At 38.7% G+C, this 21,691-nt stretch overlaps 1 protein-coding gene across 1 annotated transcript in view; it reads left to right on the top strand.

The window, feature by feature from the left end:
• Positions 1-21,691, top strand: part of PIK3R3 (phosphoinositide-3-kinase regulatory subunit 3) — an 82,108-nt gene that overhangs the window by 24,808 nt on the left and 35,609 nt on the right. The window lies entirely within an intron of this gene.

Below are 21,691 nucleotides of genomic sequence, written 5' to 3'. Positions count from 1 at the left end.
AGTTGCGGTGAGTGGGGGCTACTCTTTGTTGCAGTGCGTGGGCTTCTCATTGCGATGGCTTCTCTTGTTGTGGAGCACGGGCTCTAGGCACGCGGGCTTCAGTAGTTGTGGCATGCAGGCTCAGTAGTTGTGGCTCACGGGCTCTAGAGCACAGGCTCAGTAGTTGCACACAGGCTTAGTTGCTCCACGGCATGTGGGATCCTCCCAGACCAGGGCTTGAACCCGTGTCCCCTGAATTGGCAGGTGGATTCTTAACTACTGCGCCACCAGGGAAGCACTATTTTTAATTTTATGAGGCACCTCCATACTGTTTTCCATAGTGGTTGGACCATTTTACATTCCCCCAGCAGTGCACTGGGGTTCCAGAATTGTGGTACTGGGTTGAAGGTAAGCCTTGAACTGAAACACATTATTCTTTCTGTGATTGGTCTCTATGTGTATGTATTTTTATACTTTCTTTGTTATGAGGTTACAAAAGGTCTGTTGAAAAGGTCTGATAAAAGTCTGTTTTAAATTGGAATTTTTTTTTGTTGTTGTTGGTACGGGGGCCTCTCACCGCTGCGGCCTCTCACCGCTGCGGCCTCCCCCGTCGCAGAGCACAGGCTCTGGACGCGCAGGCCCAGCGGCCACGGCCCACGGGCCCAGCCGCTCCGCGGCACACGGGACCCTCCCGGACCGGGGCACGAGCCCGCGTCCCCTGCACCGGCAGGCGGACCTCCAACCACTGCGCCACCAGGGAAGCCCCTAAATTGGAATTTTAAAAGTACCTTGGTTTGCCTTCTTTCTCTCTTTTATATTGAGATATAATTCACATGCTGTTATATTCATCCTTTTAAAACATACAATTCAGTGGTTTTTAGTATATTCATAAAGTTGTGCAGCCATCTAATTCCAGAACATTAAAAAATGTTGTAAACCTTGTAGCTGTTAGCAGTCACTCCCCATTCTGCTTACCCCAGCCCATGGCAACAACTAACCTACTCCCATCTCTATGGATTTGCCTGGTTAGGACATTTCATGTAAATGGAATGATACAGTTTATGGCCTTTTGTGTTTGGCTTCTTTCACATAGCAAAATGTTTTCAAGGTTCATCTATTTATAGCATCTATCAGTATTTCTTCTTATGGCTGAATAATATTCCACTTTATGTATATACTACATGTTTATCCATTCATCAGTTGATAGATATTTGGGTTGTTTCTACTTTTCAGCTATTATGAAGAATGCTGCTATGAACATTCACGTGCAAAATTTTCAATTCTCATGGGTATATACGTTGGAGTGGAATTGCTGGGTCATATGATACCTTTATATTAAACTTTTTGAGAAACTGCCAAACTGTTTCCCACAGTGGCTGCTGCATGATTTTACATCCTTGCCAGCAGTGTATGAGGGTTCCACTTTTTCTACGTTCTCATCAACACTTGTTATCTGTCATTTTTATTATAGGCATCCTAGCAGATGTGAAGTAGTATCTCATTATGGTTTTGATTTGCATTTCCTTAATGACTAATGAAGTTGAGCATTTTTCATGTGCTTATTGGACATTTGTATACTTTCTTTGCTGAAATGTCTGTTCAATATTTTATTCTCTTCAGGGGCTATTGTAAGTAGAATTGTTTTCTTAATTTCATTTTTGATTGTGAGTTTATTAGCTAAATCGTTAATAGTGGGTTTTTTGGGGATATGATTATAGAGGCTTACAAGTTTTTTTTTTCTTTCTTTTTTGGCCGTACCACGCGGCATGTGGGATCTTAGTTCCCCGATGAGAGATCGAACCTGCTCCTTCTGCAGTGGAAGCATGGAGTCTTAACCACTGGACCACCAGGGAGGTCCCTCAATAGATTTTCTAAAAAAAAAAGTTTATTTATTTATGGCTGCATTAGGTCTTTGTTGCTGCACACGGGCTTTCTCTAGTTGCAGCTAGTGGGGGCTACTCTTTATTGCGGTGTGTGGGCTTCTCATTGCGGTGGCTTCTCGTTGCAGAGCGTGGGCTCTAGGCACATGGGCTTCAGTAGTTGTGGCACGTGGGCTTAGTAGTTGTGGCTCGTGGGCTCTAGAATGCAGGCTCAGTAGTTGTGGCACATGGGCTTAGTTGCTCCGCGGCATGTGGGATTTTCCCGGACCAGGGCTCGAACCCGTGTCCCTGCATTGGCAGGCGGATTCCTAACCACTGCACCACCAGGGAAGTCCCCTCAATTGATTTTTGTATGTTGATCTTGTGTCCTGCAATCTTGCTGAGCTTGTTTGTTAGCTCTAATAGTGTTTTTTTTGGTGTGTGTATTTCTTGTAATTTTCTGTATGCAAATAGACATAGTTTTACTTCTTCCTTTCCAATCTGGATGCCTTTTATATATTTTATTTCCCTAATTGCTCTGGTGAGAACCTCCAGTAGTATTACATAGAAATGGCAAGAAAAAACATCCTTGTATTGTTCCTGATTTAGGGGAAAGCATTCAGTCTTTCACCATTAAGTATCATGTTAGCTGTGCGTTTTTTCATAGATGCCCTTTATCAGGTTGAGGAAAATCCCATCTACTCCTAGTTTGTTGAGTGTTTTTATCTTGAAACGGTGTTTGATATTGTCAAATGCTTTTTCTGCATCTACTGTGATGACCAAACCTTTATTCTTATTCTGTTAATATGGTGTATTACATTGATTGATTTTTGTTTGTTGAACCAACCTTGCATTCCTGGAACAAATCTCACTTGGTCATGGTATATAATCCTTTTTATGTGTTGCTGGATTTGGTTTGCTAGTATTTAGTAGAGGATTTTTGATTCTGTGTTCCTAAGGGATATTGTGTCTATAGTTTTCTTCTCTTGTGTTGTCTTTTTCTGGTATTGGTATCAGAGTTATACTGGCATCATACAATGAGCTGGAAGGAGTTCCCTCCTCTGTTTTGCTAATCCCTCTCTCCCCCTAAAGTCTAATCCTAGTTTTCTTCAGTTCCGTTGTTCACTTTAAAAAATATTAATGCTATTTTTTTGGTTCTGGTTGTTCTTTTTATGAACACCTAGATATACAGACTGCCAACAAACACATGAAAGAATGCTCAACATCATTAATCATTAGAGAAATGCAAATCAAAACTACAATGAGATATCATCTCACACCAGTCAGAATGGCCATCATCAAAAAATCTAGAAACAATAAATGCTGGAGAGGGTGTAGAGAAAAGGGAACACTCTTGCACTGCTGGTGGGAATGTGAATTGGTTCAGCCACTATGGAGAACAGTATGGAGGTTCCTTAAAAAACTACAAATAGAACTACCATATGACCCAGCAATCCCACTACTGGGCATATACCCTGAGAAAACCAAAATTCAAAAAGAGTCATGTACCAAAATGTTCATTGCAGCTCTATTTATAATAGCCCGGAGATGGAAACAACCTAAGTGCCCATCATCGGATGAATGGATAAGAAGATGTGGCACATATATACAATGGAATATTACTCAGCCATAAAAAGAAACGAAATTGAGCTATTTGTAATGAGGTGGATAGACCTAGAGTCTGTCATACAGAGTGAAGTAAGTCAGAAAGAAAAAGACAAATACCGTATGCTAACACATATATATGGAATTTAAGAAAAAAAATGTCATGAAGAACCTAGGGATAAGGCAGGAATAAAGACGCAGACCTACTAGAGAACGGACTTGAGGTTATGGGGAGGGGGAAGGGTGAGCTGTGACAGGGCGAGAGAGAGTCATGGACATATACACACTAACAAACGTAGTAAGGTAGATAGCTAGTGGGAAGCAGCCGCATGGCACAGGGATATTGGCTCGGTGCTTTGTGACAGCCTGGAGGGGTGGGATAGGGAGTGTGAGAGGGAGGGAGACGCAAGAGGGAAGGCATATGGGAACATATGTATATGTATAACTGATTCACTTTGTTATAAAGCAGAAACTAACACACCATTGTAAAGCAATTATACCCCAATAAAGATGTTAAAAAAAAACCACCTAGAAATATAGTCTTCATAATTGCATTTAGCTTACCAGTTGGGAATATGACTCATGGTACACAGCAAACTTTAAATGAAATCTGCCTAAGATACTGTCTCTTTTGGATAGCCAAATATAAGGACAGGAGGAACTATTTAGACGTAATCAAACATTTTATAGATAAGAAGACGAGAGTTTAAGAGGATTGTTCAAAGTTACATTGCTGGATTATGGCCAAGTCTGGAGATTTTATTTTAGACCAGTAGTTTTCTGTGTGTTTGTGAGCAATACTAAGGAACAGTATTCTATTTATTTGAATGAAATATGTCTAAAACTTATCATATTGTAATCATCGTATTTTCCAGTTGGAGAAGTCTTTGAAAATATAATGAATTCATTGCTATCAGGAAGATGATATTATTATTATTAGAATCTTCAAAACAGTTAACTAACTGAAGAAACTGTTGTTTACCTAAATTATATCATGTGAGTGGACAAAAAAAGTCAGTGTCAAAATAAATTGAGGGACTTCCCTGGTGGTCCAGTGGTAAAGCATCTGCCTTCCAATGCAGGGGACGCGGGTTCGATCCCTGGTCAGGGAACTAAGATCCCACATGCCATGGGGCAACTAAGCCCACACACCACAACTGTTGAGCTCGCGCCACAACTAGAGCCCGCGTGCCGCAAACTACGTAGCCCACGTGCTCTGGAGCCCGCGCTACAACTAGAGGGAAAAAACCCACACGCCACAACTAGAGAGAAGCCCGCACGCCGCAATGAAAGATCCTGTGTGCCACAACTAAGACCCAGTGCAGCCTAAAATAAACAAACAAACAAACAAATAAATAAATCTTTAAAAAAAATTGAAATCAGAAGGAACTCTGTCTCTAGCTTGGGGAAAGGCACAAAGGGAGGGGAAATCACATTACTATTTCAATCTAAGTGTTTTAACCTTGAATTATTAATTAAATGTTACTTCTACCAATTGTTAAAATCATTTTTTTGGTTGTGAGACAGTCTTTTAGAAACATATATTTTCAAAGAAAAAATCAGCAATATAATTTTAAGAAAATAACATATATGTTTCTAAAGATAAGATCATAGCTTCAGTTTTGCTGAGCCAAGAAGCTCAACTAAAAATACCTGTTGGAAATTGCAGTTTTCTGTCTCAATGTCAGTAACATACAAACCAAATTCTGTGTTGTGACTGGCTTATGTACTGTTTTCATTCGGAGATTAGTTTTGCCAGCAACATCTGATTTGGAATTGGGATTTAGCTCACAAAGCAGGTTGGTTATTGGGACATAGGAAAGGGTCAGTGTTACTAATGAGCATACTACAGAGAAATAATTTCAGTGGAGAAAAATAGCATTTGTCCATACGTGAGCAAAATTGTTCTGTAATTCATTGTTGTATGCCAAATAGTCTGTGAAGTCTGGATTTGAATGTGGCAGCTCACTGGTGCTGGGGGCGAAATTTTGTTTTAATCATTATCCTTGAAAAAGAGGTTGGTTAAAGGTGTCAGTTGTTTTTCTTTTAGAAGGATGAAATGTTGTTTTTGTTTCTTTCTCTCCTCATGTTCCCATAATTTTATTTTTAGGTTTTCAAAAAGCTGAAGATTTAATTTACGTAAAAGTTTTCCTTCCCTCTGAATATGGTTGTTTTTTTCCTCTGGATAGCCTGATCAACCAGTCGTTCTTTTCTAAGCATTTTTCTATATCTAACATTATATCAACATCCAGAGTAGTTCTAATTCTTTTTTAAAAATTTCTCTAAAATGAAATAGGTTCATGAGTTTAGAACTGTATTTTAATAGAATTATTTCATTTTATAACTTTTGTGTTTAAAACCTTGTATAATTTCAGATTATTCACAAATATATGTACTGGGAATTTTTCTCTTGTTCCCTGGTTCCTTAGCAGTGGTTAGTAATAGCTAGTTTGATGTTTCTAGAAATTCAGAGTACTTTTTAAATAAAATGGTCATTTAAAGTACCATAGATAACACTTTCTATTCAGGTAGTCAGAATTTATCATCTGATGAAATATTTCAGGTTTGTTATGTGTACTTGATAACATCATTTGCCTTTGACTACACTTAACAGGGTAATTTCTTTATTTACTTAGTACTTAAACACAGTACCCTCAGTACCATACAGCAAAGGTTTATATGAATGAAACACTTTTCTTAAACAGAATTTTTATGTCAAGGATATTTGTAGAAGATAAGATTTACTATTTAGAGGGTAAATATTAAGAATTAAAAAAATGTAAGAGGTTGATACATAAAGATTTTAAGAGAGCATTGCAAATTCCTTTTTTACTTTTAGTTGATTGATCAGAACCAGTATCTAAATATAGCTTAAATGAATTAACTGTAAAGAGTAAACATGAATTAGTAGTTTATTTTTTCTTTTTCTTTATGAAAATAAAAACAATTTCTTTTTTTTTTTTTTTTTTTTTTTTTTTTGCGGTACACTGGCCTCTCACTGTTGTGGCCTCTCTCCCGTTGCGGAGCACAGGTTCCGGACGCGCAGGCTCAGAGGCCATGGCTCACGGGCCCAGCTGCTCCACGGCATGTGGGATCTTCCCAGACCGGGGCACGAACCCGTGTCCCCTGCATCGGCAGGCGGACTCTCAACCACTGCGCCACCAGGGAAGCCCTAAAAACAATTTCTGATTTACTAGTTTGCCATCTCTAGTTATACTAAACTACCAGTAACAGCTGACTAAGCCAGAGGTGCTAAGGACTTTTTCCCTAGTACAGAGATGACTGCTTTTATGTTTGCCTTTTGGTTCTGCATATGTTACTTAGGTCTGGTTTAGTGATAACTGAAATATCCTGTGAATGCCTAATAAATATTTTTGGTGCCCACTATATCACCTTTGAGGGAGAAAAAAACCTTTTTCTCTACCCTCATAGGTTTAGTTACTGGGGATTGCTAATTAAACTGACAAATGCCGGATTAACAAAAGAAAAGGTTTACTCCTCATATATACACAGGAATGTCACAGAAAAGAAGTGAAAACCCAAAGAAGCAGTTAGGCTTGAGAGCTTGTATGCCATATTTTTAAAATTTTCTTTTCTTTTAAATTGGACTGTAATTGATATATAACATTATATTAGTTTCAGGTGTACAACATAATGATTTGATATATGTATATATTGTGAAGTGATCACAAGTCTAGTTAACATCTATCATCACATATAGTTACAATTTTTTTTCTCATGATGGGAACTTTTAAGATACATTCTCTTAGCAACTTTCAAATATACAATATAGTATTATTAACTATGGTCACCATGCTGTACATTATATCCCTAGGACTTATTAATTTTATAACTGGAAGTTTGTATCTTTTTGCCACCTTTACCTATTTCACCCATCTCTCATCCCTTTCCTCTGGCAATCACCAATCTGTTCTCTCTATGAGTTCTGTTTTTTTCATTCTTTTTCTTTTAATTTCAGATTCTATATATAAGTGAGATCATACAGTATTTGTCTTTCTCTGTCTTATTTCGCTTAGCATAATGCCCTCAAGGTCCATCCATGTTGTCACAAATGGCAGGATTATCTTCTTTTTATGACTGAATAATATTCCATTGTATATATTTTCTTTTTCTTTTTTTTTTTTTTTTTTTTGGCCAAGCCACGTGGCTTGCCGGGATATTAGTTTTCTGACCAGGGATCGAACCTGGGCCACAGCAGTGAAAGCCTGAAAGCACCGAGTCCTAACCACTGGACCTCCAGGGAATTCCCTCCATTGTATATATTTTCTTTATCCATTCATCCATCAGTGGACACTTAGGTTGTTTTCCATATCTTGGCTACTGTAAATAATGCTGCAGTGACATGGGGGTGCATATATCTTTTTGAGTTAGTGTTTTCATTTTTGGGGGATAAATACCCAGAAGTGGAGTTGCTGGTTCGTACATTAATTCTATTTTTAATTTTTTGAGGAACATTCATACTGTTTTCCATAGTTGCTGTACCAATTTACATTCCCACTGACAATACACAAGGGTTTTCTTTCCTTCACATCCTTGCCAACACTTGTTATTTCTTGTCCTTTTAAAATTTTTAAATTTTTGACTGCGTTGGGTATTTGTTGCTGCGTGTGGGCTTTCCCTAGTTGTGGCGAGCGGGGTCTACTCCTCGTTGTGTTGTACGGGCTTCTCATTGTGGTGGCTTCTTGTGTGGAGCACGGGCTCTAGGTGTGCAGGCTTCAGTAGCTGTGGCACACAGGCTCAGTAGTTGTGGCGCATGGGCTGTAGAGCGAAGGCTCAGTAGTTGTGATGCACGGGCTTAGTTACTCTGAGACATGTGGCATCTTCCCGGACCAGGTCTCAAACCCATGTCCCCTGCATTGGCAGACGGATTCTTAACCATTGCACCACCAGGGAAGCCCCTCTTGTCTTTTTTTTTTCTTTCTTTCCTTTGCGGTACGCGGGCCTCTCACTGTTGTGGCCTCTCCCGTTGCGGAGCACAGGCTCCAGACGCGCAGGCTCAGCGGCCATGGCTCACAGGCCCAGCCGCTCCGCGGCATGTGGGATCTTCCCGGACCGGGGCACGAACCCGTGTCCCCTGCATCGGCAGGCGGACTCTCAACCACTGCGCCACCAGGGAAGCCTCCCTCTTGTCTTTGATAATAGCCATTGTAACAGATGTGACATGATATCTCGTAGTTTTGATTTGGATTTTCCTGATAATTAGTGATGTTGAGCACCTTTTCATGTAACAGTTGGCCATCGGGATGTCTTTTTGGAAAAATGGATATTCAGATCCTCTGCCCATTTTTTAAAATTAATTTATTTTTGGGCCACATTGGGTCTTTGTTGCTGTGCACGGGCTTCTCATTGCGGTGGCTTCTCTTGTCACAGAGCATTGGCCCTAGGTGCGCAGGCTTCAGTAGTTGTAGCACACGGGCTCAGTAGTTGCAGCACGTGGGCCATAGAGCACGCGGCTTCAGTAGTTGTGGCGCCCGGGCTTAGTTGCTCCGCAGCATGTGGGATCTTCCTGGACCAGGGCTCGAACCCGTGTCCCCTGCATTGGCAGGCGGATTCTTAACCACTGTCCCACCAGGGAAGTCCCCTCTGCCCATTTTTTATCAGATTTTTTGCTATTGAGTTGCATAAGTTTTAAAATATATTTTATTTATTTTTAAAATTATTTATTTATTTATTTGGCTGTCCTGGGTCTTAGTTGCGGCACACGGGATCTTTGTTGCCGTGTGTGGGATCTTCATTGCAGCATGAGGGATCTTTAGTTGTGGCACACGGAATCTTTAGTTGTGACATGCAGGATCTAGTTCTCTGACCAGGGGTTGAACCCAGGCCCCCTGCATTGGGAGCGCAGAGCCTTAACCACTGGACCACCAGGGAAGTCCCTAATATATTTTAGGTATTACTGTCTCATCAGATTTATGATTTGCAAATATTTTCTCCCATTCTGTAGGTTGCTTTTTCATTTTGTTGATGGCTTCCTTTGCTGTACAGAAGCTTTTTAGTTTGATGTAGTCCCACTTGTTGAATTTTGCTTTTGTTGCCTTTGGTTTTGGTGTCAAATCCAGGAAACCATCACCAAGACTAATGTCAAGGAGCTTACCTTCTGTTTTCTTCTGGGAATTTTATGGTTTCAGCTCTTATATTTGAGTGTTTAATCCATTTTGAGTTGATTTTTGTGTATGGTGTAAGATGGTGGTCCAGTTTCACTCTTTTGCATGTGGCTGTCCAGTTTTCTCCGCACCATTTATTGAAGAGGCTGCCCTTTCCCCTTTGTATATCCTTGGCTCTTTTGACATAAATTAATTAACCTTGTGTGTGGGTTTATTTCTGGGCTATTTCATTCCATTGACGTATGTGTCTGTTTTTATGCTAAATACCATACTGTTTTGATTGCTTTAGCTTTGTAATATAGTTTGTGTTCAGGAAGTTTGAAGCCTCCCACTTTGTTATTCCTTCTCAAGATTGCTTTGACTCTTTGGGGTCTTTTGTAGTTCCGTGCCAGTTTTAGGATTGTTTCTTCTATTTCTGTGAAAAACGCCATTGGAATTTGGATAGGGATTGCATTGAATCTGTAGATTGCTTTGGGTTGTATGAACATTTTAACAGTTTTCTTCCAATCCATAAGTGTGGAATATCTTTCCATTTAGTTGTGTCTTCAGTTTTTTTCATCAGTGCCTTATAGTTTTCAGTGTAGAGATCTTTTACCTCCTTGGTTAAATTTATTCTTAGGTATTTTATTCTTTTTGATCCAGTTGTAAATGGGATTGTTTTCTTAATTTCTCTTTCTTATGGCTCATTATTAGTATAGAAATGCAATTGGTTTTTATATATTGACTTTGTATCTTACAGCTATACTGAGTTTATTAGTTCTAACAGCTTTTTTGGTGGAGTCCTTAGGGTTTTCTATACGTAATATATTGTCATCTGCAAATAGAGACAATTTTACTTCTTCCTGTCCAATTTGGATACCTTTTCTTTTTTCTTTTTTTTTTTTTTTGCCTAATTGCCCTGGCTAGGACTTTCAAAACTGTTTTGAATAAAAGTGGTGAATAAAAGTTGTCTTGTTGGGCTTCCCTGGTGGCACAGTGGTTAAGAACCTGCCTGCCAATGCAGGGGACATGGGTTCGAGCCCTGGTCCTGGAAGATCCCACATGCCGCAGAGCAACTAAGCCCACGTGCCACAACTACTGAGCCTGCACTCTAGAGCCTGTGAGCCACAACTACTGAGCCTGCATGCCGCAACTACTGAAGCCTGTGTGCCTGGAGCCTGTGCTCCACAACAAGAGAAGCCACCACAATGAGGAGAACACACCGCAACGAAGAGTAGCCCCTGCTCGCCGCAACTAGAGAAAGCCCGCGCACAGCACAAGACCCAATGCAACCATAAATAAATAAGTCTTGTTCCTTAAAAAAGCTTTCAGCTTTTTATTATTGCATATGATGTTAGCTGTGGGCTTATCATATATGGTCTTTATTGTGTTGAGGTATGTTCCCTTTGTACCCACCTTTTTTAAAAAAAATATATTTATTTATTTGGCTGCCTCATGTCTTAGTTGTGGCATGTGGGATCTTCGTTGTGGCATGTGGGATCTTTAGTTGTGGCATTCAGGATTTTTAGTTGTGGCATTGAACTCTTAGTTGCAGCATGTGGGATCTAGTTCCCTGACCAGGGATCAAACCTGAGGCCCCTGCATTGGGAGCGCAGAGTCTTAGCCACTGGACCATGAGGGAAGTCCCCCCTCTGTACCCACCTTGTTGAGAGTTTTTATCATTAATAGATGTTCAGTTTTTTTTTTTTTTTGCGGTACGCAGGCCTCTCACTGCTGTGGCCTCTCCTGTTGTGGAGCACAGGCTCCGGATGTGCAGGCTCAGCAACCATGGCTCACAGGCCCAGCCTCTCCGCGGCATGTGGGATCCTCCCGGACCGGGGCACGAACCCGTGTCCCCTGCATCGGCAGGCGGACTCTCAACCACTGCACCACCAGGGAAGCCCGGATGTTCAGTTTTGTCAAATGCTTTTTCTGCATCTATTGAGATGATCATATAACTTTTATCCTTCATTTTGTTCATGTGGTATATCACAACATGGTGCTTTATGGATGTTGAACCATCCTTGCATTCCTGGAATAAATCCCACTTGATCATGATGTATGATCCTGTTAATGTATTGTTGAATTCAGTTGGCTAATATTTTGGTGATGATTTTTGCATCTATGTTCATTGGAGATATTGGCCTTCCTCTTCTATTATTTGTAAGAGTTTGAGAAGGATTGGTATTCATTCTTTTTAAAATGTTTGGTGGAACTCACTAGTGGAGCCGTCTGGCCCTGGACTTCTGTTTGTTGGGGTGATTTTTGTTACTGATTCAATCTCCTTGCTAGTAACTGGTCTGTTCATGTTTTCTGTTTCTTCATGATTCAGTCTTAATAGGTTGTATGTTTCTAGGAATGTTTCCATATCTTCTGGGTTGTCCAGTTTTTTGACATGTAATTATTCATAGTAGTCTCTTATGATCCTTTGTATTTCTGTGGTATCAGTGCTAATGTCTTCCCTTTCATTTCTGATTTTATTTGAGTCCTCTCTCTTTTTTTCTTGGTAAGTCTAGCTAAATATTTGTCTATTTTTAAAATCTTTTTGAAAAACCAGTGAGAGCTTGTATACCATTTTAAGAAAGGGTGATAAATTGTGGAGAAGTGACTAGACAAAGTTAAAAGGATTTGGGATTCTAGGGGTAGTAAATTGTGGGAAGGTAAATATATGGGGAAATTAATGGAAGATAAGGGTCATTTTAGTAAGGTTTGTTTATGCAGACTCCAGTTGGTGCTGTCTCCTGTGATAAAAGTCATTTCTGGTGATTGAGTCATTCTCGTCTTCCTGGTATGGGAGAGGGAGATGTCTTTGCAAATAGAAATATATGCCCTGCCTTTAGACAGAAAAGGGGAGGGCAGAGAGTTCCTCTTGTGTCTTCTGTTTCTTAATTGCCTTCAGCTCAAAATAATCCTCATGCCAAAGTGGCATACTTTGGGGTGGTATATTCTTTTTTTTTTTTTTTGGCGGTACGGAGGCCTCTCACTGTTGTGGCCTCTCCCGTTGCGGAGCACAGGCTCCAGACGCACAGGCTCAGCGGCCATGGCTGACGGGCCTAGCCGCTCCACGGCACGTGGGATCTTCCTGGACTGGGGCATGAACCTGTGTCCCCTGCATCGGCAGGCGGACTCTCAACCACTGCGCCACCAGGGAAGCCCAATTTTAACCATTTTAAGTGTGTAATTCAGTGGCATTAAGTAAATTCATAATGTTGTGCAACCAGTACCAATATCAATTTTCAGAATTTTTCATCATCGCTAACAGAAACTTAGTACCTATTAGACAATAATTCCTCCATTCTCCCCACCCCACAGTTCCTGGTAACCTCTATTCTACTTTCTGTCTCTATTAATTTGCCTATTCTGGGTACTTTATAAGTTGAGATAAATATACAGTATTTATCCTTTTTGTCTGGCTTATTTCAATTAGCATTCTGCATTCAGGATTTATTCATGTTGTAACCTGTATCAGAATTTCATTCTTTTTTAAGGCTGAATAATGTTCCTTTATATGTATATACCACATTTTATTTGTCTGTTCTTCTATTGATGGACACTGGTTTGTTTCTGCCTTTGGCTATTGTGAATAATGCTGCTATGAACACTGGTGTACAAGTATCTGTTTGAGTCATTGCTTTTAATTCTTTTAGTATATACCTACAAGTGGAATTGCTGGATAATCTAGTAATTTTATGTTTAACTTTTTAAGAAACCACCAAATTGTTTTCACAGCATCTGTACCATTTTTACATTCCCAGCACCAATGCACCAGGGTTCCAATTTCTTCAGATGTTTGCCATCATTTGCTATTTTCTGTTATTTTGATAATAGCCATCCTAATGGGTATGAAGTGATAACTCATTGTGGTTTTGATTTGCAATTCTCTAATAACTAATAATAATCTTTTCATGTGTTTATTAGCCTTTCGTATATCTGCTTTGGAGCAATAATATTCAAGTCCTTTGCCCATTTTTTAAATTCAGTTGTTTGTTTTTGGTTGATTTGTTCTTTATGTATTCTGGTTATTAAACCCTTGTAGATATATGATTTGCAAATACTTCCTCCCATTCTGTGAGTTGTCTTTTTCACTTTTTTGATGGTGTCCTTTGATGCACAAAGGTTAAAAAATTTTTTTTTAACTTTATTTTTGGGCCACACCTTGCAGCATGCGGGATCTAGTTCCCTAACCAGGGATCGAACCCGTGCCCCCTGCAGTGGGAGCGTGGACTCCTAACCACTGGACTGCCTGGGAGGTCCCTAAAAGTTTTAAATTTTGATGAATTCCAGTTTATTTTTTCCCTTTTGCCTGTGTTTTTGGTGTCAAATCCAAGAAATTATTACCAAATCTAATGTTGTGAAGATTTCCCTATATATTTTCTTCTAAGATATTTATAGTTTTGGCTCTTACATTTAGGACTTTATCCAGTTTGTATTAATTTTTTTTTTATAGCGTGAGGTAGGAGTTTAACTGCATTATTTTGCATATGAATATACAGTTTCCCCAGCCCCATATGTTGTAAAGACTTTCCCAAAGATGGTCTTTGGACTCTTGTCCTAAATCAGTTTACCATATACATATGAGGGTTTATTTCTGATTTGTCAGTTCTGTTCCATTAGTCTGTGTGTCTGTCCTTCTGCCAGTATCATCCTGTTTTGATTACTGTAGCTTTATAGTAAGTTTTAAAACAGGTAAGTGTGAATCTTCTAACCTTGTTGTTCTTTTTCAAGATTATTTTGGTTATTCAGGGTCCCTTTTAATTCCATATGAATTTCATTGCTTTTTCTCGTCCTACAAAAAGCCTATGGCAATTTTGATAGGGATTACATTGGATCTGTAGATTGCTTTTGTCTATCTGTGAACCTAAGATGTGTTTCCACTTATTTATGGAATTGTTTTCTTAATTTTCTTTCAGATTGTTCATTGCTGGTTTATAGAAATATAACTGACTTTTATGTGTTGACCTTGGACCACTACAACTTTGCCAAACTTATTTATTAGCTCTAGTAGTTTTTTTTTTAATTAATTAATTTATTTTTGGCTGTGTTGGGTCTTCGTTGCTGTACACGGGCTTTCTCTAGTTGCAGCAAGCGGGGGCTATTCTTCATTGCAGTGTGTGGATTTCTCATTGTGGTGACTTCTCGTTGTGGAGTATGGGCTCTAGGTGCATGGGCTTCAGTAGTTGTGGCATTTGGGCTCAGTAGTTGTGGCTCGTGGGCTCTAGAGCACAGGCTCAGTAGTTGTGGTGCACAGGCTTAGCTGCTCTGCGGCATGTGGGATCTTACCAGACCAGGGCTTGAACCCATGTCTCCTGCATTGGCAGGCAGATTCTTAACCACTGTGCCACCAGGGAAGCCCAGTACATTTAACTTGATACAATACTTTAATCTTCTATTTGTACATTATTTGTAGATTATGACCAAAGAAATAATTTTTTTACAGCATTGTAGCCCCTGAACACTTTCTTTAATTAAAAAAATCAAAGTGAATTTTTGAAAGTTTTTTTAAAAAAGTCAGAAAACACAACAAATTAAAATGAAAAATTATTCATAACCATTTTTGGTTTTTTTTTTAAACATACATAAATAAAGCATGCATATATAGGTAAAGTGCTCTCCTGTGTTGCTCCCAACATTCCTGTTGTATACACTATTAGCAGTTTGTGTATTCTTCCAGATGTTTTTATGCATGTATATACATACACACAAACATATATGTGTATATGTTTGTTCGTATATCTACATATTAAAAACTGGATTTGAAACATCTTTATGTATGGCTAATATTTTAAAACTTGTAATATAATTTTTCAAAATGGGAAGAGAAGTACTGTTCATTGTCTACTAGATAGAAACAAAAGTGCTAGGTATTTTATGAATACTTATGTAGGAAGGTATTGGGTTGCCCAAAAGTTCTTTTGGGTTTTCCTGTAAGACCTTTTGGAAAAACATGAACAAATTTTTTGGCCAGCCCAATATTTGCTCAGGTGCATTTAATTTATCACTCAGCACTGCAGTGCTTACTCAGTGCAAGAATCACTTTGTCAAGGGGTTGAAAGGTAATTAATGTACCCTAATTAGCTTCTCCCTTTATGTGTTCCACTTGACCTACTTAAAATGTATGTGATTTGTAATTTTTCCCTTTATTTATAATATCATAATCTGGAAGTGACATATAGATAAAAATATGCTTATCTCCATGTAATAAGAAGGTTTTGTAAGGTAAATTTTTACTTACTTTTGTCCAGTAAATTCTATAATTTACATGGGAGGGAGATCAACTGCTAGAGAAAGCAAAACATTTAGTTTGAAGACTCATGTTAGTTTAGTTGAACTAAATTTGAACATACTGATGATTTTAAGAATGATGAATTATCTTGAAGTTTATCCTTTCGGATTATAAAGTTCATAAGTATAAAGACTGTGTCTGTCTAGTTCATTGCTGTATTCCCAGCTTTTAGAACATAGAAGGTATTCAATAAATACTTGTTTAATTAGATGAGAATGTAGACATAGGCCAGTATTTCATTCATTCTTAATTGTGTTCTTTTAGCAACTTTATGTAGGAACAGCTTTATAATCATTTCATTCTTCTTATATTTCTGCAGATGAGACAAGCAAGTTTTAAGGAGGCTATGGGAGCCCTCTGTAATACATGTGACGTGGTCATTATCTGTTTGGTGGTGGTGGAGCTATCAGTAAACTGTCATTATCCATAAATAGCAGATTCCCCAAGCTGCTGGTCAACTCAGTTCAGTATAGAGCTCTCCCAGAGAAGGAATATAGACAGCAGCAAGTCTCTGTGGCTCCTTTTGGTGATTAGGTTGTAACCTACCTGCTGATTCAAGGAGGCGAATTGGTTCTTGTTGGGCCCTCCTGGTCATGGCATTCAGTTCAGTAAGGACTAGGTTTGAGAAGCCCAGTGTTTGAACTTGAAGTTTTCCCAGGAGGGGATCAATTGTTCCTTTTGCTGGGTTTTCATTGCACCTTACTTTACTTTTATTATAGTTATTTACCTCATTCTGCTGAGAATTATGGTTAGGTGTTTCTAAGTGTCATTCCCTCTAGATTTGTTCTTTTGAGTGCCTTGTCTTTGTACCTTTCATAGTGATAGCAAAGTGCTTTTGTATAGCACACGTTTAAACTGTTAATCCTTATACGTAGAAAAATTTTAAATTCTACAAAATTATAGTTCCAACTGTTGCTACTTTTATAAGCCACATCCTTTTCAAAGAAGATAAGTATAAATAAGTAGCCAATTAGAAAAAAAAAGTATGGATTATAGCAAGCTCTCCCCATCTAGTGATTTCAGAAGCCTGATTTTTAAAAAAAAAAAACAGCTTTATTGAGATATAATTCACATACCATACAATTCATCCACTTAAAAAGTATATGATTCAGTAGTGTTTAATATATTCACAGAGTTGTGCAGCCATCACCACAAGCAATTTTGGAACATTTTCATTACCCCCCAAAGAAACCTGCATACATAACTGCATACATTAACTGTCATTCCCTCTTCCCCTTCAACTCAACCATTATTCTACTTTGTCTTCTATAGATTTTCATGTTCTGGACAATGGAATCATATAATATGTGGTCTTTCATGACTGTTTTTTCACTTAGTCTAATGTTTTCTTGGTTTATCCATGTTACAGCATGTTTTATTCCTTTTTACTGCCTTTTAATTTATAATTAAATATTAAATATATTTAATTATATGTATATGTATTCACACACACACCACATTTTATTTATTCATTTGGGTTGTTTCCACTTTTTGGCTATTATAAATAATACAGCTATGAACATTTATATACAAGTTTTTGTATGGTTGTATGTTTCATTTCTCTTGAAATATACAGCTAGGATTGAAATTGCTGGGTTATATGGTAACTGTATGTTTAACCTTTTGAGGAACTACTAGACTGTTTTCCAACCAGTTGCATCATTTTACATTTTCATCAGCAGTGTATGAAAGTTCCAATTTCTCCACATCCTCACCAACACTTGTTATTATCTGTCTCTTTGATTATAGTCATCCTAGTGGGTATGAAGTGGTATCTCATTGCAGTTTGATTTTCATTTCTGTGATGCCTAATGATATTGAATATCTTTTCTTGTGCTTGTGGACCATTTGTATATCTTCTTTGGAGAGATACCTATTCAGATCCTTTGCCCATTTTTAATTTTAGTCACTTTTTTTTCTGTTAAGTTGCAAGGTTCTTTATGTGTTTTAGATACAATTTTTTGTCAGGTATATCATTTGGCTCTTAACATTTAGGTCTTTGATCCATTTTGAGTTAATATTTGCATATATGGTGTGAGATAGGGGACCAACTGCATTCTTACATTCACATTGTTCCCCTTTCCCCACAGTATTATCTATAACTTTTTTGTTAATTAAAAAAGAAGTTTTTTTGAAACAATCTAAAACTTAAAGAAAAGTTGCAAGTACGATACAAAGAACTTGATTTCTTGAACCATTCAGAGTAGGTTGCTGACATGATAGTCCATGATGACCATGTTTGTGTGTATTTCCCACCAATAAGAACATTCTCCAACGTAACCACAATACAACTATCAAAATCAGAAAATTAACATTGATGCATTACTACCACCTCATCCTCAGATCCTATTCAGGTGTTGCCATTGTCCCAGTAATGTCTTTTATAACAAAAGGAGCCAGTCCAGACTCACACATTGTATTTAATTGTCATGATTCTCTAGTCTTCTAGAGAATCTTCCCTCAGTCTTTCTTGACTTTCATGACCTTAACATTTTTGAAGATTCCAAGCCAGTTTTGTTTTTTTTTTTAGAGGGAATCTTTTTTTTTTAAAATAAATTTATTTATTTTATTTATTTTTGGCTGTGTTGGGTCTTCATTGCTGCGTGTGGACTTTCTTTAGTTGGCTAGCGGGGGCTACTCTTCGTTGAGGTGCGTGGGCTTCTCATTGCGGTGACTTCTCTTGTTGCGGAGCACAGGCTCTAGGTGTGTGGTGCACGGGCTTAGTTGCTCCGTGGCATGTGGGATCTTCCTGGGCCAGGGCTCGAACCATGTCCCCTGCATTGGCAGGCGGATTCTTAACCGCTGCACCACCAGGGAAGCACCAAGCCAGTTATTTTGTAGAATGTCTTTCAGTTGTGGTTTGTCTGATGATTTGTCTGTGGTTTGTCTGACTTCCTCATGATTAGATTCAGCTTATGCATATATGGCAGGTATTTGGCAGAAGTGATGTTGTGTCCGTGATGCATCCTGTTGGGGGCCCATGATCTCACCATTACTGTTGGTAGTAACCTTGATTAAGGTATATTTGTCAGGTTTCTCCACTATTATATTAGTCTTTTTCAATACTTTTGTGATTAATAAGCATTTGTGGGAAGGCCTTCGAAATTATATGTCTTCCTCATTAATCTTTCAATTTTTTCATTTATTTATTTATATCTGTGTGTACACATAGATTCCTATTTTGTTTAATGGCTTATATTCCCTTACTATTGTTATTTGTATTGATGCTCCCGTTATCCCAGATTTGGTAGTGGGAGCCCCTTCAAGCTGGCTTCTTTGTTCTTTTGTCATGGCCCCTCATTCTTTGAGTACTTGGTTACTTTTTAGCACAACATAATGTTCCAGGTACATTTGGTACTTGCTCTGCCCAACCTCAGCCATTTCTCCAAAGAGCCCTGGTTCCTTTTAGTAGAGAATGGCATTAGAAACCAAGATCTGGGTGCTAGGTGTGCATATTAGGATTTTGCTGATCCCAGGACCTCTCAGGGGACAGAGCTAGGGAATAGTTGTATTTTCTATAAGTACAGACATTTATATCTATCTATCTATCTATCTGTTGAATTCCATGAGTTCACATCAATAGCTGCAATTGCAGTCCAAACCAGGGGGTTCATTCTATTTTTCTGCCTTTCCATATCTGTAACTTCCTTTTTAGACTGTGAGAACCCCAGCTCCTATTATCTATAGTAGTTCTACTTATTTGATCCATTTCTCTGTATTACCCAGTCTTTCATAGTTATTGCTACATTCTGCCTACCCGCTCCCATCCCCTGCCCAATTAGAAATTCTTTGCATCCTAATCTGGCTTTGCCCCACTGTGTTGGGATGCCCACCTCCTAGGACTGTGTCCTTGTTAGCTTGGTCTCCAACACTCTGTGCCACCCGGGTCCCAGGCCACTGCCCTTCTTCTTCACTCACCTTCAACACCCCACGCCAAGTTGCCCTCTTGAGGATTCCCTCCTCACCCTGCTGGAGCTCTGAGATCCTTGTTGTGCAGCTGCCCTCAAACATGGACATAGTCCTCCCTCACCTGCTTTGGGCTCTGACACCAGCTCTTGGCCATCATGATCAGCTCTCCCTTAATGGCTTTTGGACTGAATTGTTTGTGAAGGGGCTTCATGTTGTCTTTTGAGAGAGAAGTTTTTTGGACATCTGTTTAGAACTAAAAGTTTATTTTTTTTCTAATTTAGAACTATTTTAGTTGAAGAGATTTTCTTCTGTAGTTCTAAACACAAAAGGAATGCTGTTTGACTGCTTCAGAGGCATCATTGTATTTAAATGCATCATGTGATATATTTACATTTTAAGCCACGCTTGAAATTGAAGACTCAATACAAGCTTTTTAAAAAAAATTTATTTATTTATTTTTGGCTACATTGGGTCTTCGTTCCTGCGCGTGGGCTTTCTCTAGTTGCAGCGAGCAGGGGCTACTCTTCATTGCAGTGCGTGGGTTTCTCATTGTGGTGGCTTCTCTTGTTGCGGAGCACAGGCTCTAGGTATGCGGGCTTCAGTAGTTGTGGTGCATGGGCTTAGTTGCTCCACGGCATGTGGGATCTTCCCAGACCAGGGCTCAAACCCGTGTCCCCTGCATTGGCAGGCGGATTCTTAACCACTGCACCACCAGGGAAGTCCCAATACAACCTTTTTATTATTTTTAAAATTACTTAATTTATTATGTGTGTGTGTACAAATATACATTTTTTTAGCCTTTATATTTTTTGAATTTTATTTAATTTATTTTTTTAATATAGCAGGTTCTTATTAGTTATCCATTTTGTACATATTAGTGTGTATATGTCAATCCTGATCTCCCAATGCATCACACCACCACCACCCCGCCACTTTCCCCCCTTGGTGTCCATACGTTTGTTCTCTACATCGGTGTCTCTATTTCTGCCCTGCAAACCGGTTCATCTGTACCATTTTTCTAGGTTCCACGTATATGCGTTAATATACGATATTTGTTTTTCTCTTTCTGACTCACTTCACTCTGTATGGCAGTCTCTAGATCCCTCCATGTCTCTACAAATGACCCAATTTCGTTCCTTTTTATGGCCAATACAACCTTTTTAACAAAGAAAGTATTAGTTGTAACAAAACATAACTATTCATTCTACAGATTATCATTTTTCCTAATATGACCACTAAATATAGAGCCCCTATTAAGTTTTTTTTTAGAAAAACTGACACAGTAATGCAAACTACATTTCCTTTCTCTTTACTAGTAATAAACTATGACATCCATTTGACAAAGCACTACCCAACCCTACCAAAGTCATTTCTGCAACCTTTGCAACTCAAAATTGACCATCTTTTACACTTAATCTGTCTCCTGTAAGGAATGGATGTAAATGGTTATGTCAAGTGCAGATGTCAGTCTGTGTCAATTGGTGTGTATTTTATATTGTGTTCTTAAGTTAACACCAGAAAATGAAAAATAAGTACTCTTATGTGAATGAAACATACCCTTCGATAGTTATCACAAAGGCAGAATCAACTGATTTTTAGTCAGGACTAGTGTCTCAATGTCCATTTCTTTATTAATACTTTTTATGGAAACGTGTTAAAGGCATAGGTATAAACGCACACGTGAACAGCTTACTTCTCTCCCAATAACCACTTGCCTGGCCTTGCTCCTCCTTTTCATGGGATCAAGCTACTGAGCCCTCAGCTACAGAGGCTGTGGTGCCTAGTCAGTATTTTTAAATAAAGCAGATCTCATATCATCCTTTTCTGAAAAATGAAGTACAGAGAAGACTATGGAAAGTAGTGAGAAAGAGCATACTGTGAAAAACAAAAAACCAAAACCATAGGATGTGATGTTCAAATTTAGAGAAGAGCTGGTTCATGATAATTGTCAG

The sequence above is a fragment of the Delphinus delphis genome, chromosome 1 (genome assembly GCF_949987515.2).
Source record: "Delphinus delphis chromosome 1, mDelDel1.2, whole genome shotgun sequence".
Lineage (NCBI taxonomy): Eukaryota > Metazoa > Chordata > Mammalia > Artiodactyla > Delphinidae > Delphinus > Delphinus delphis.
This window is presented reverse-complemented; position numbering and strand designations above follow the sequence as displayed.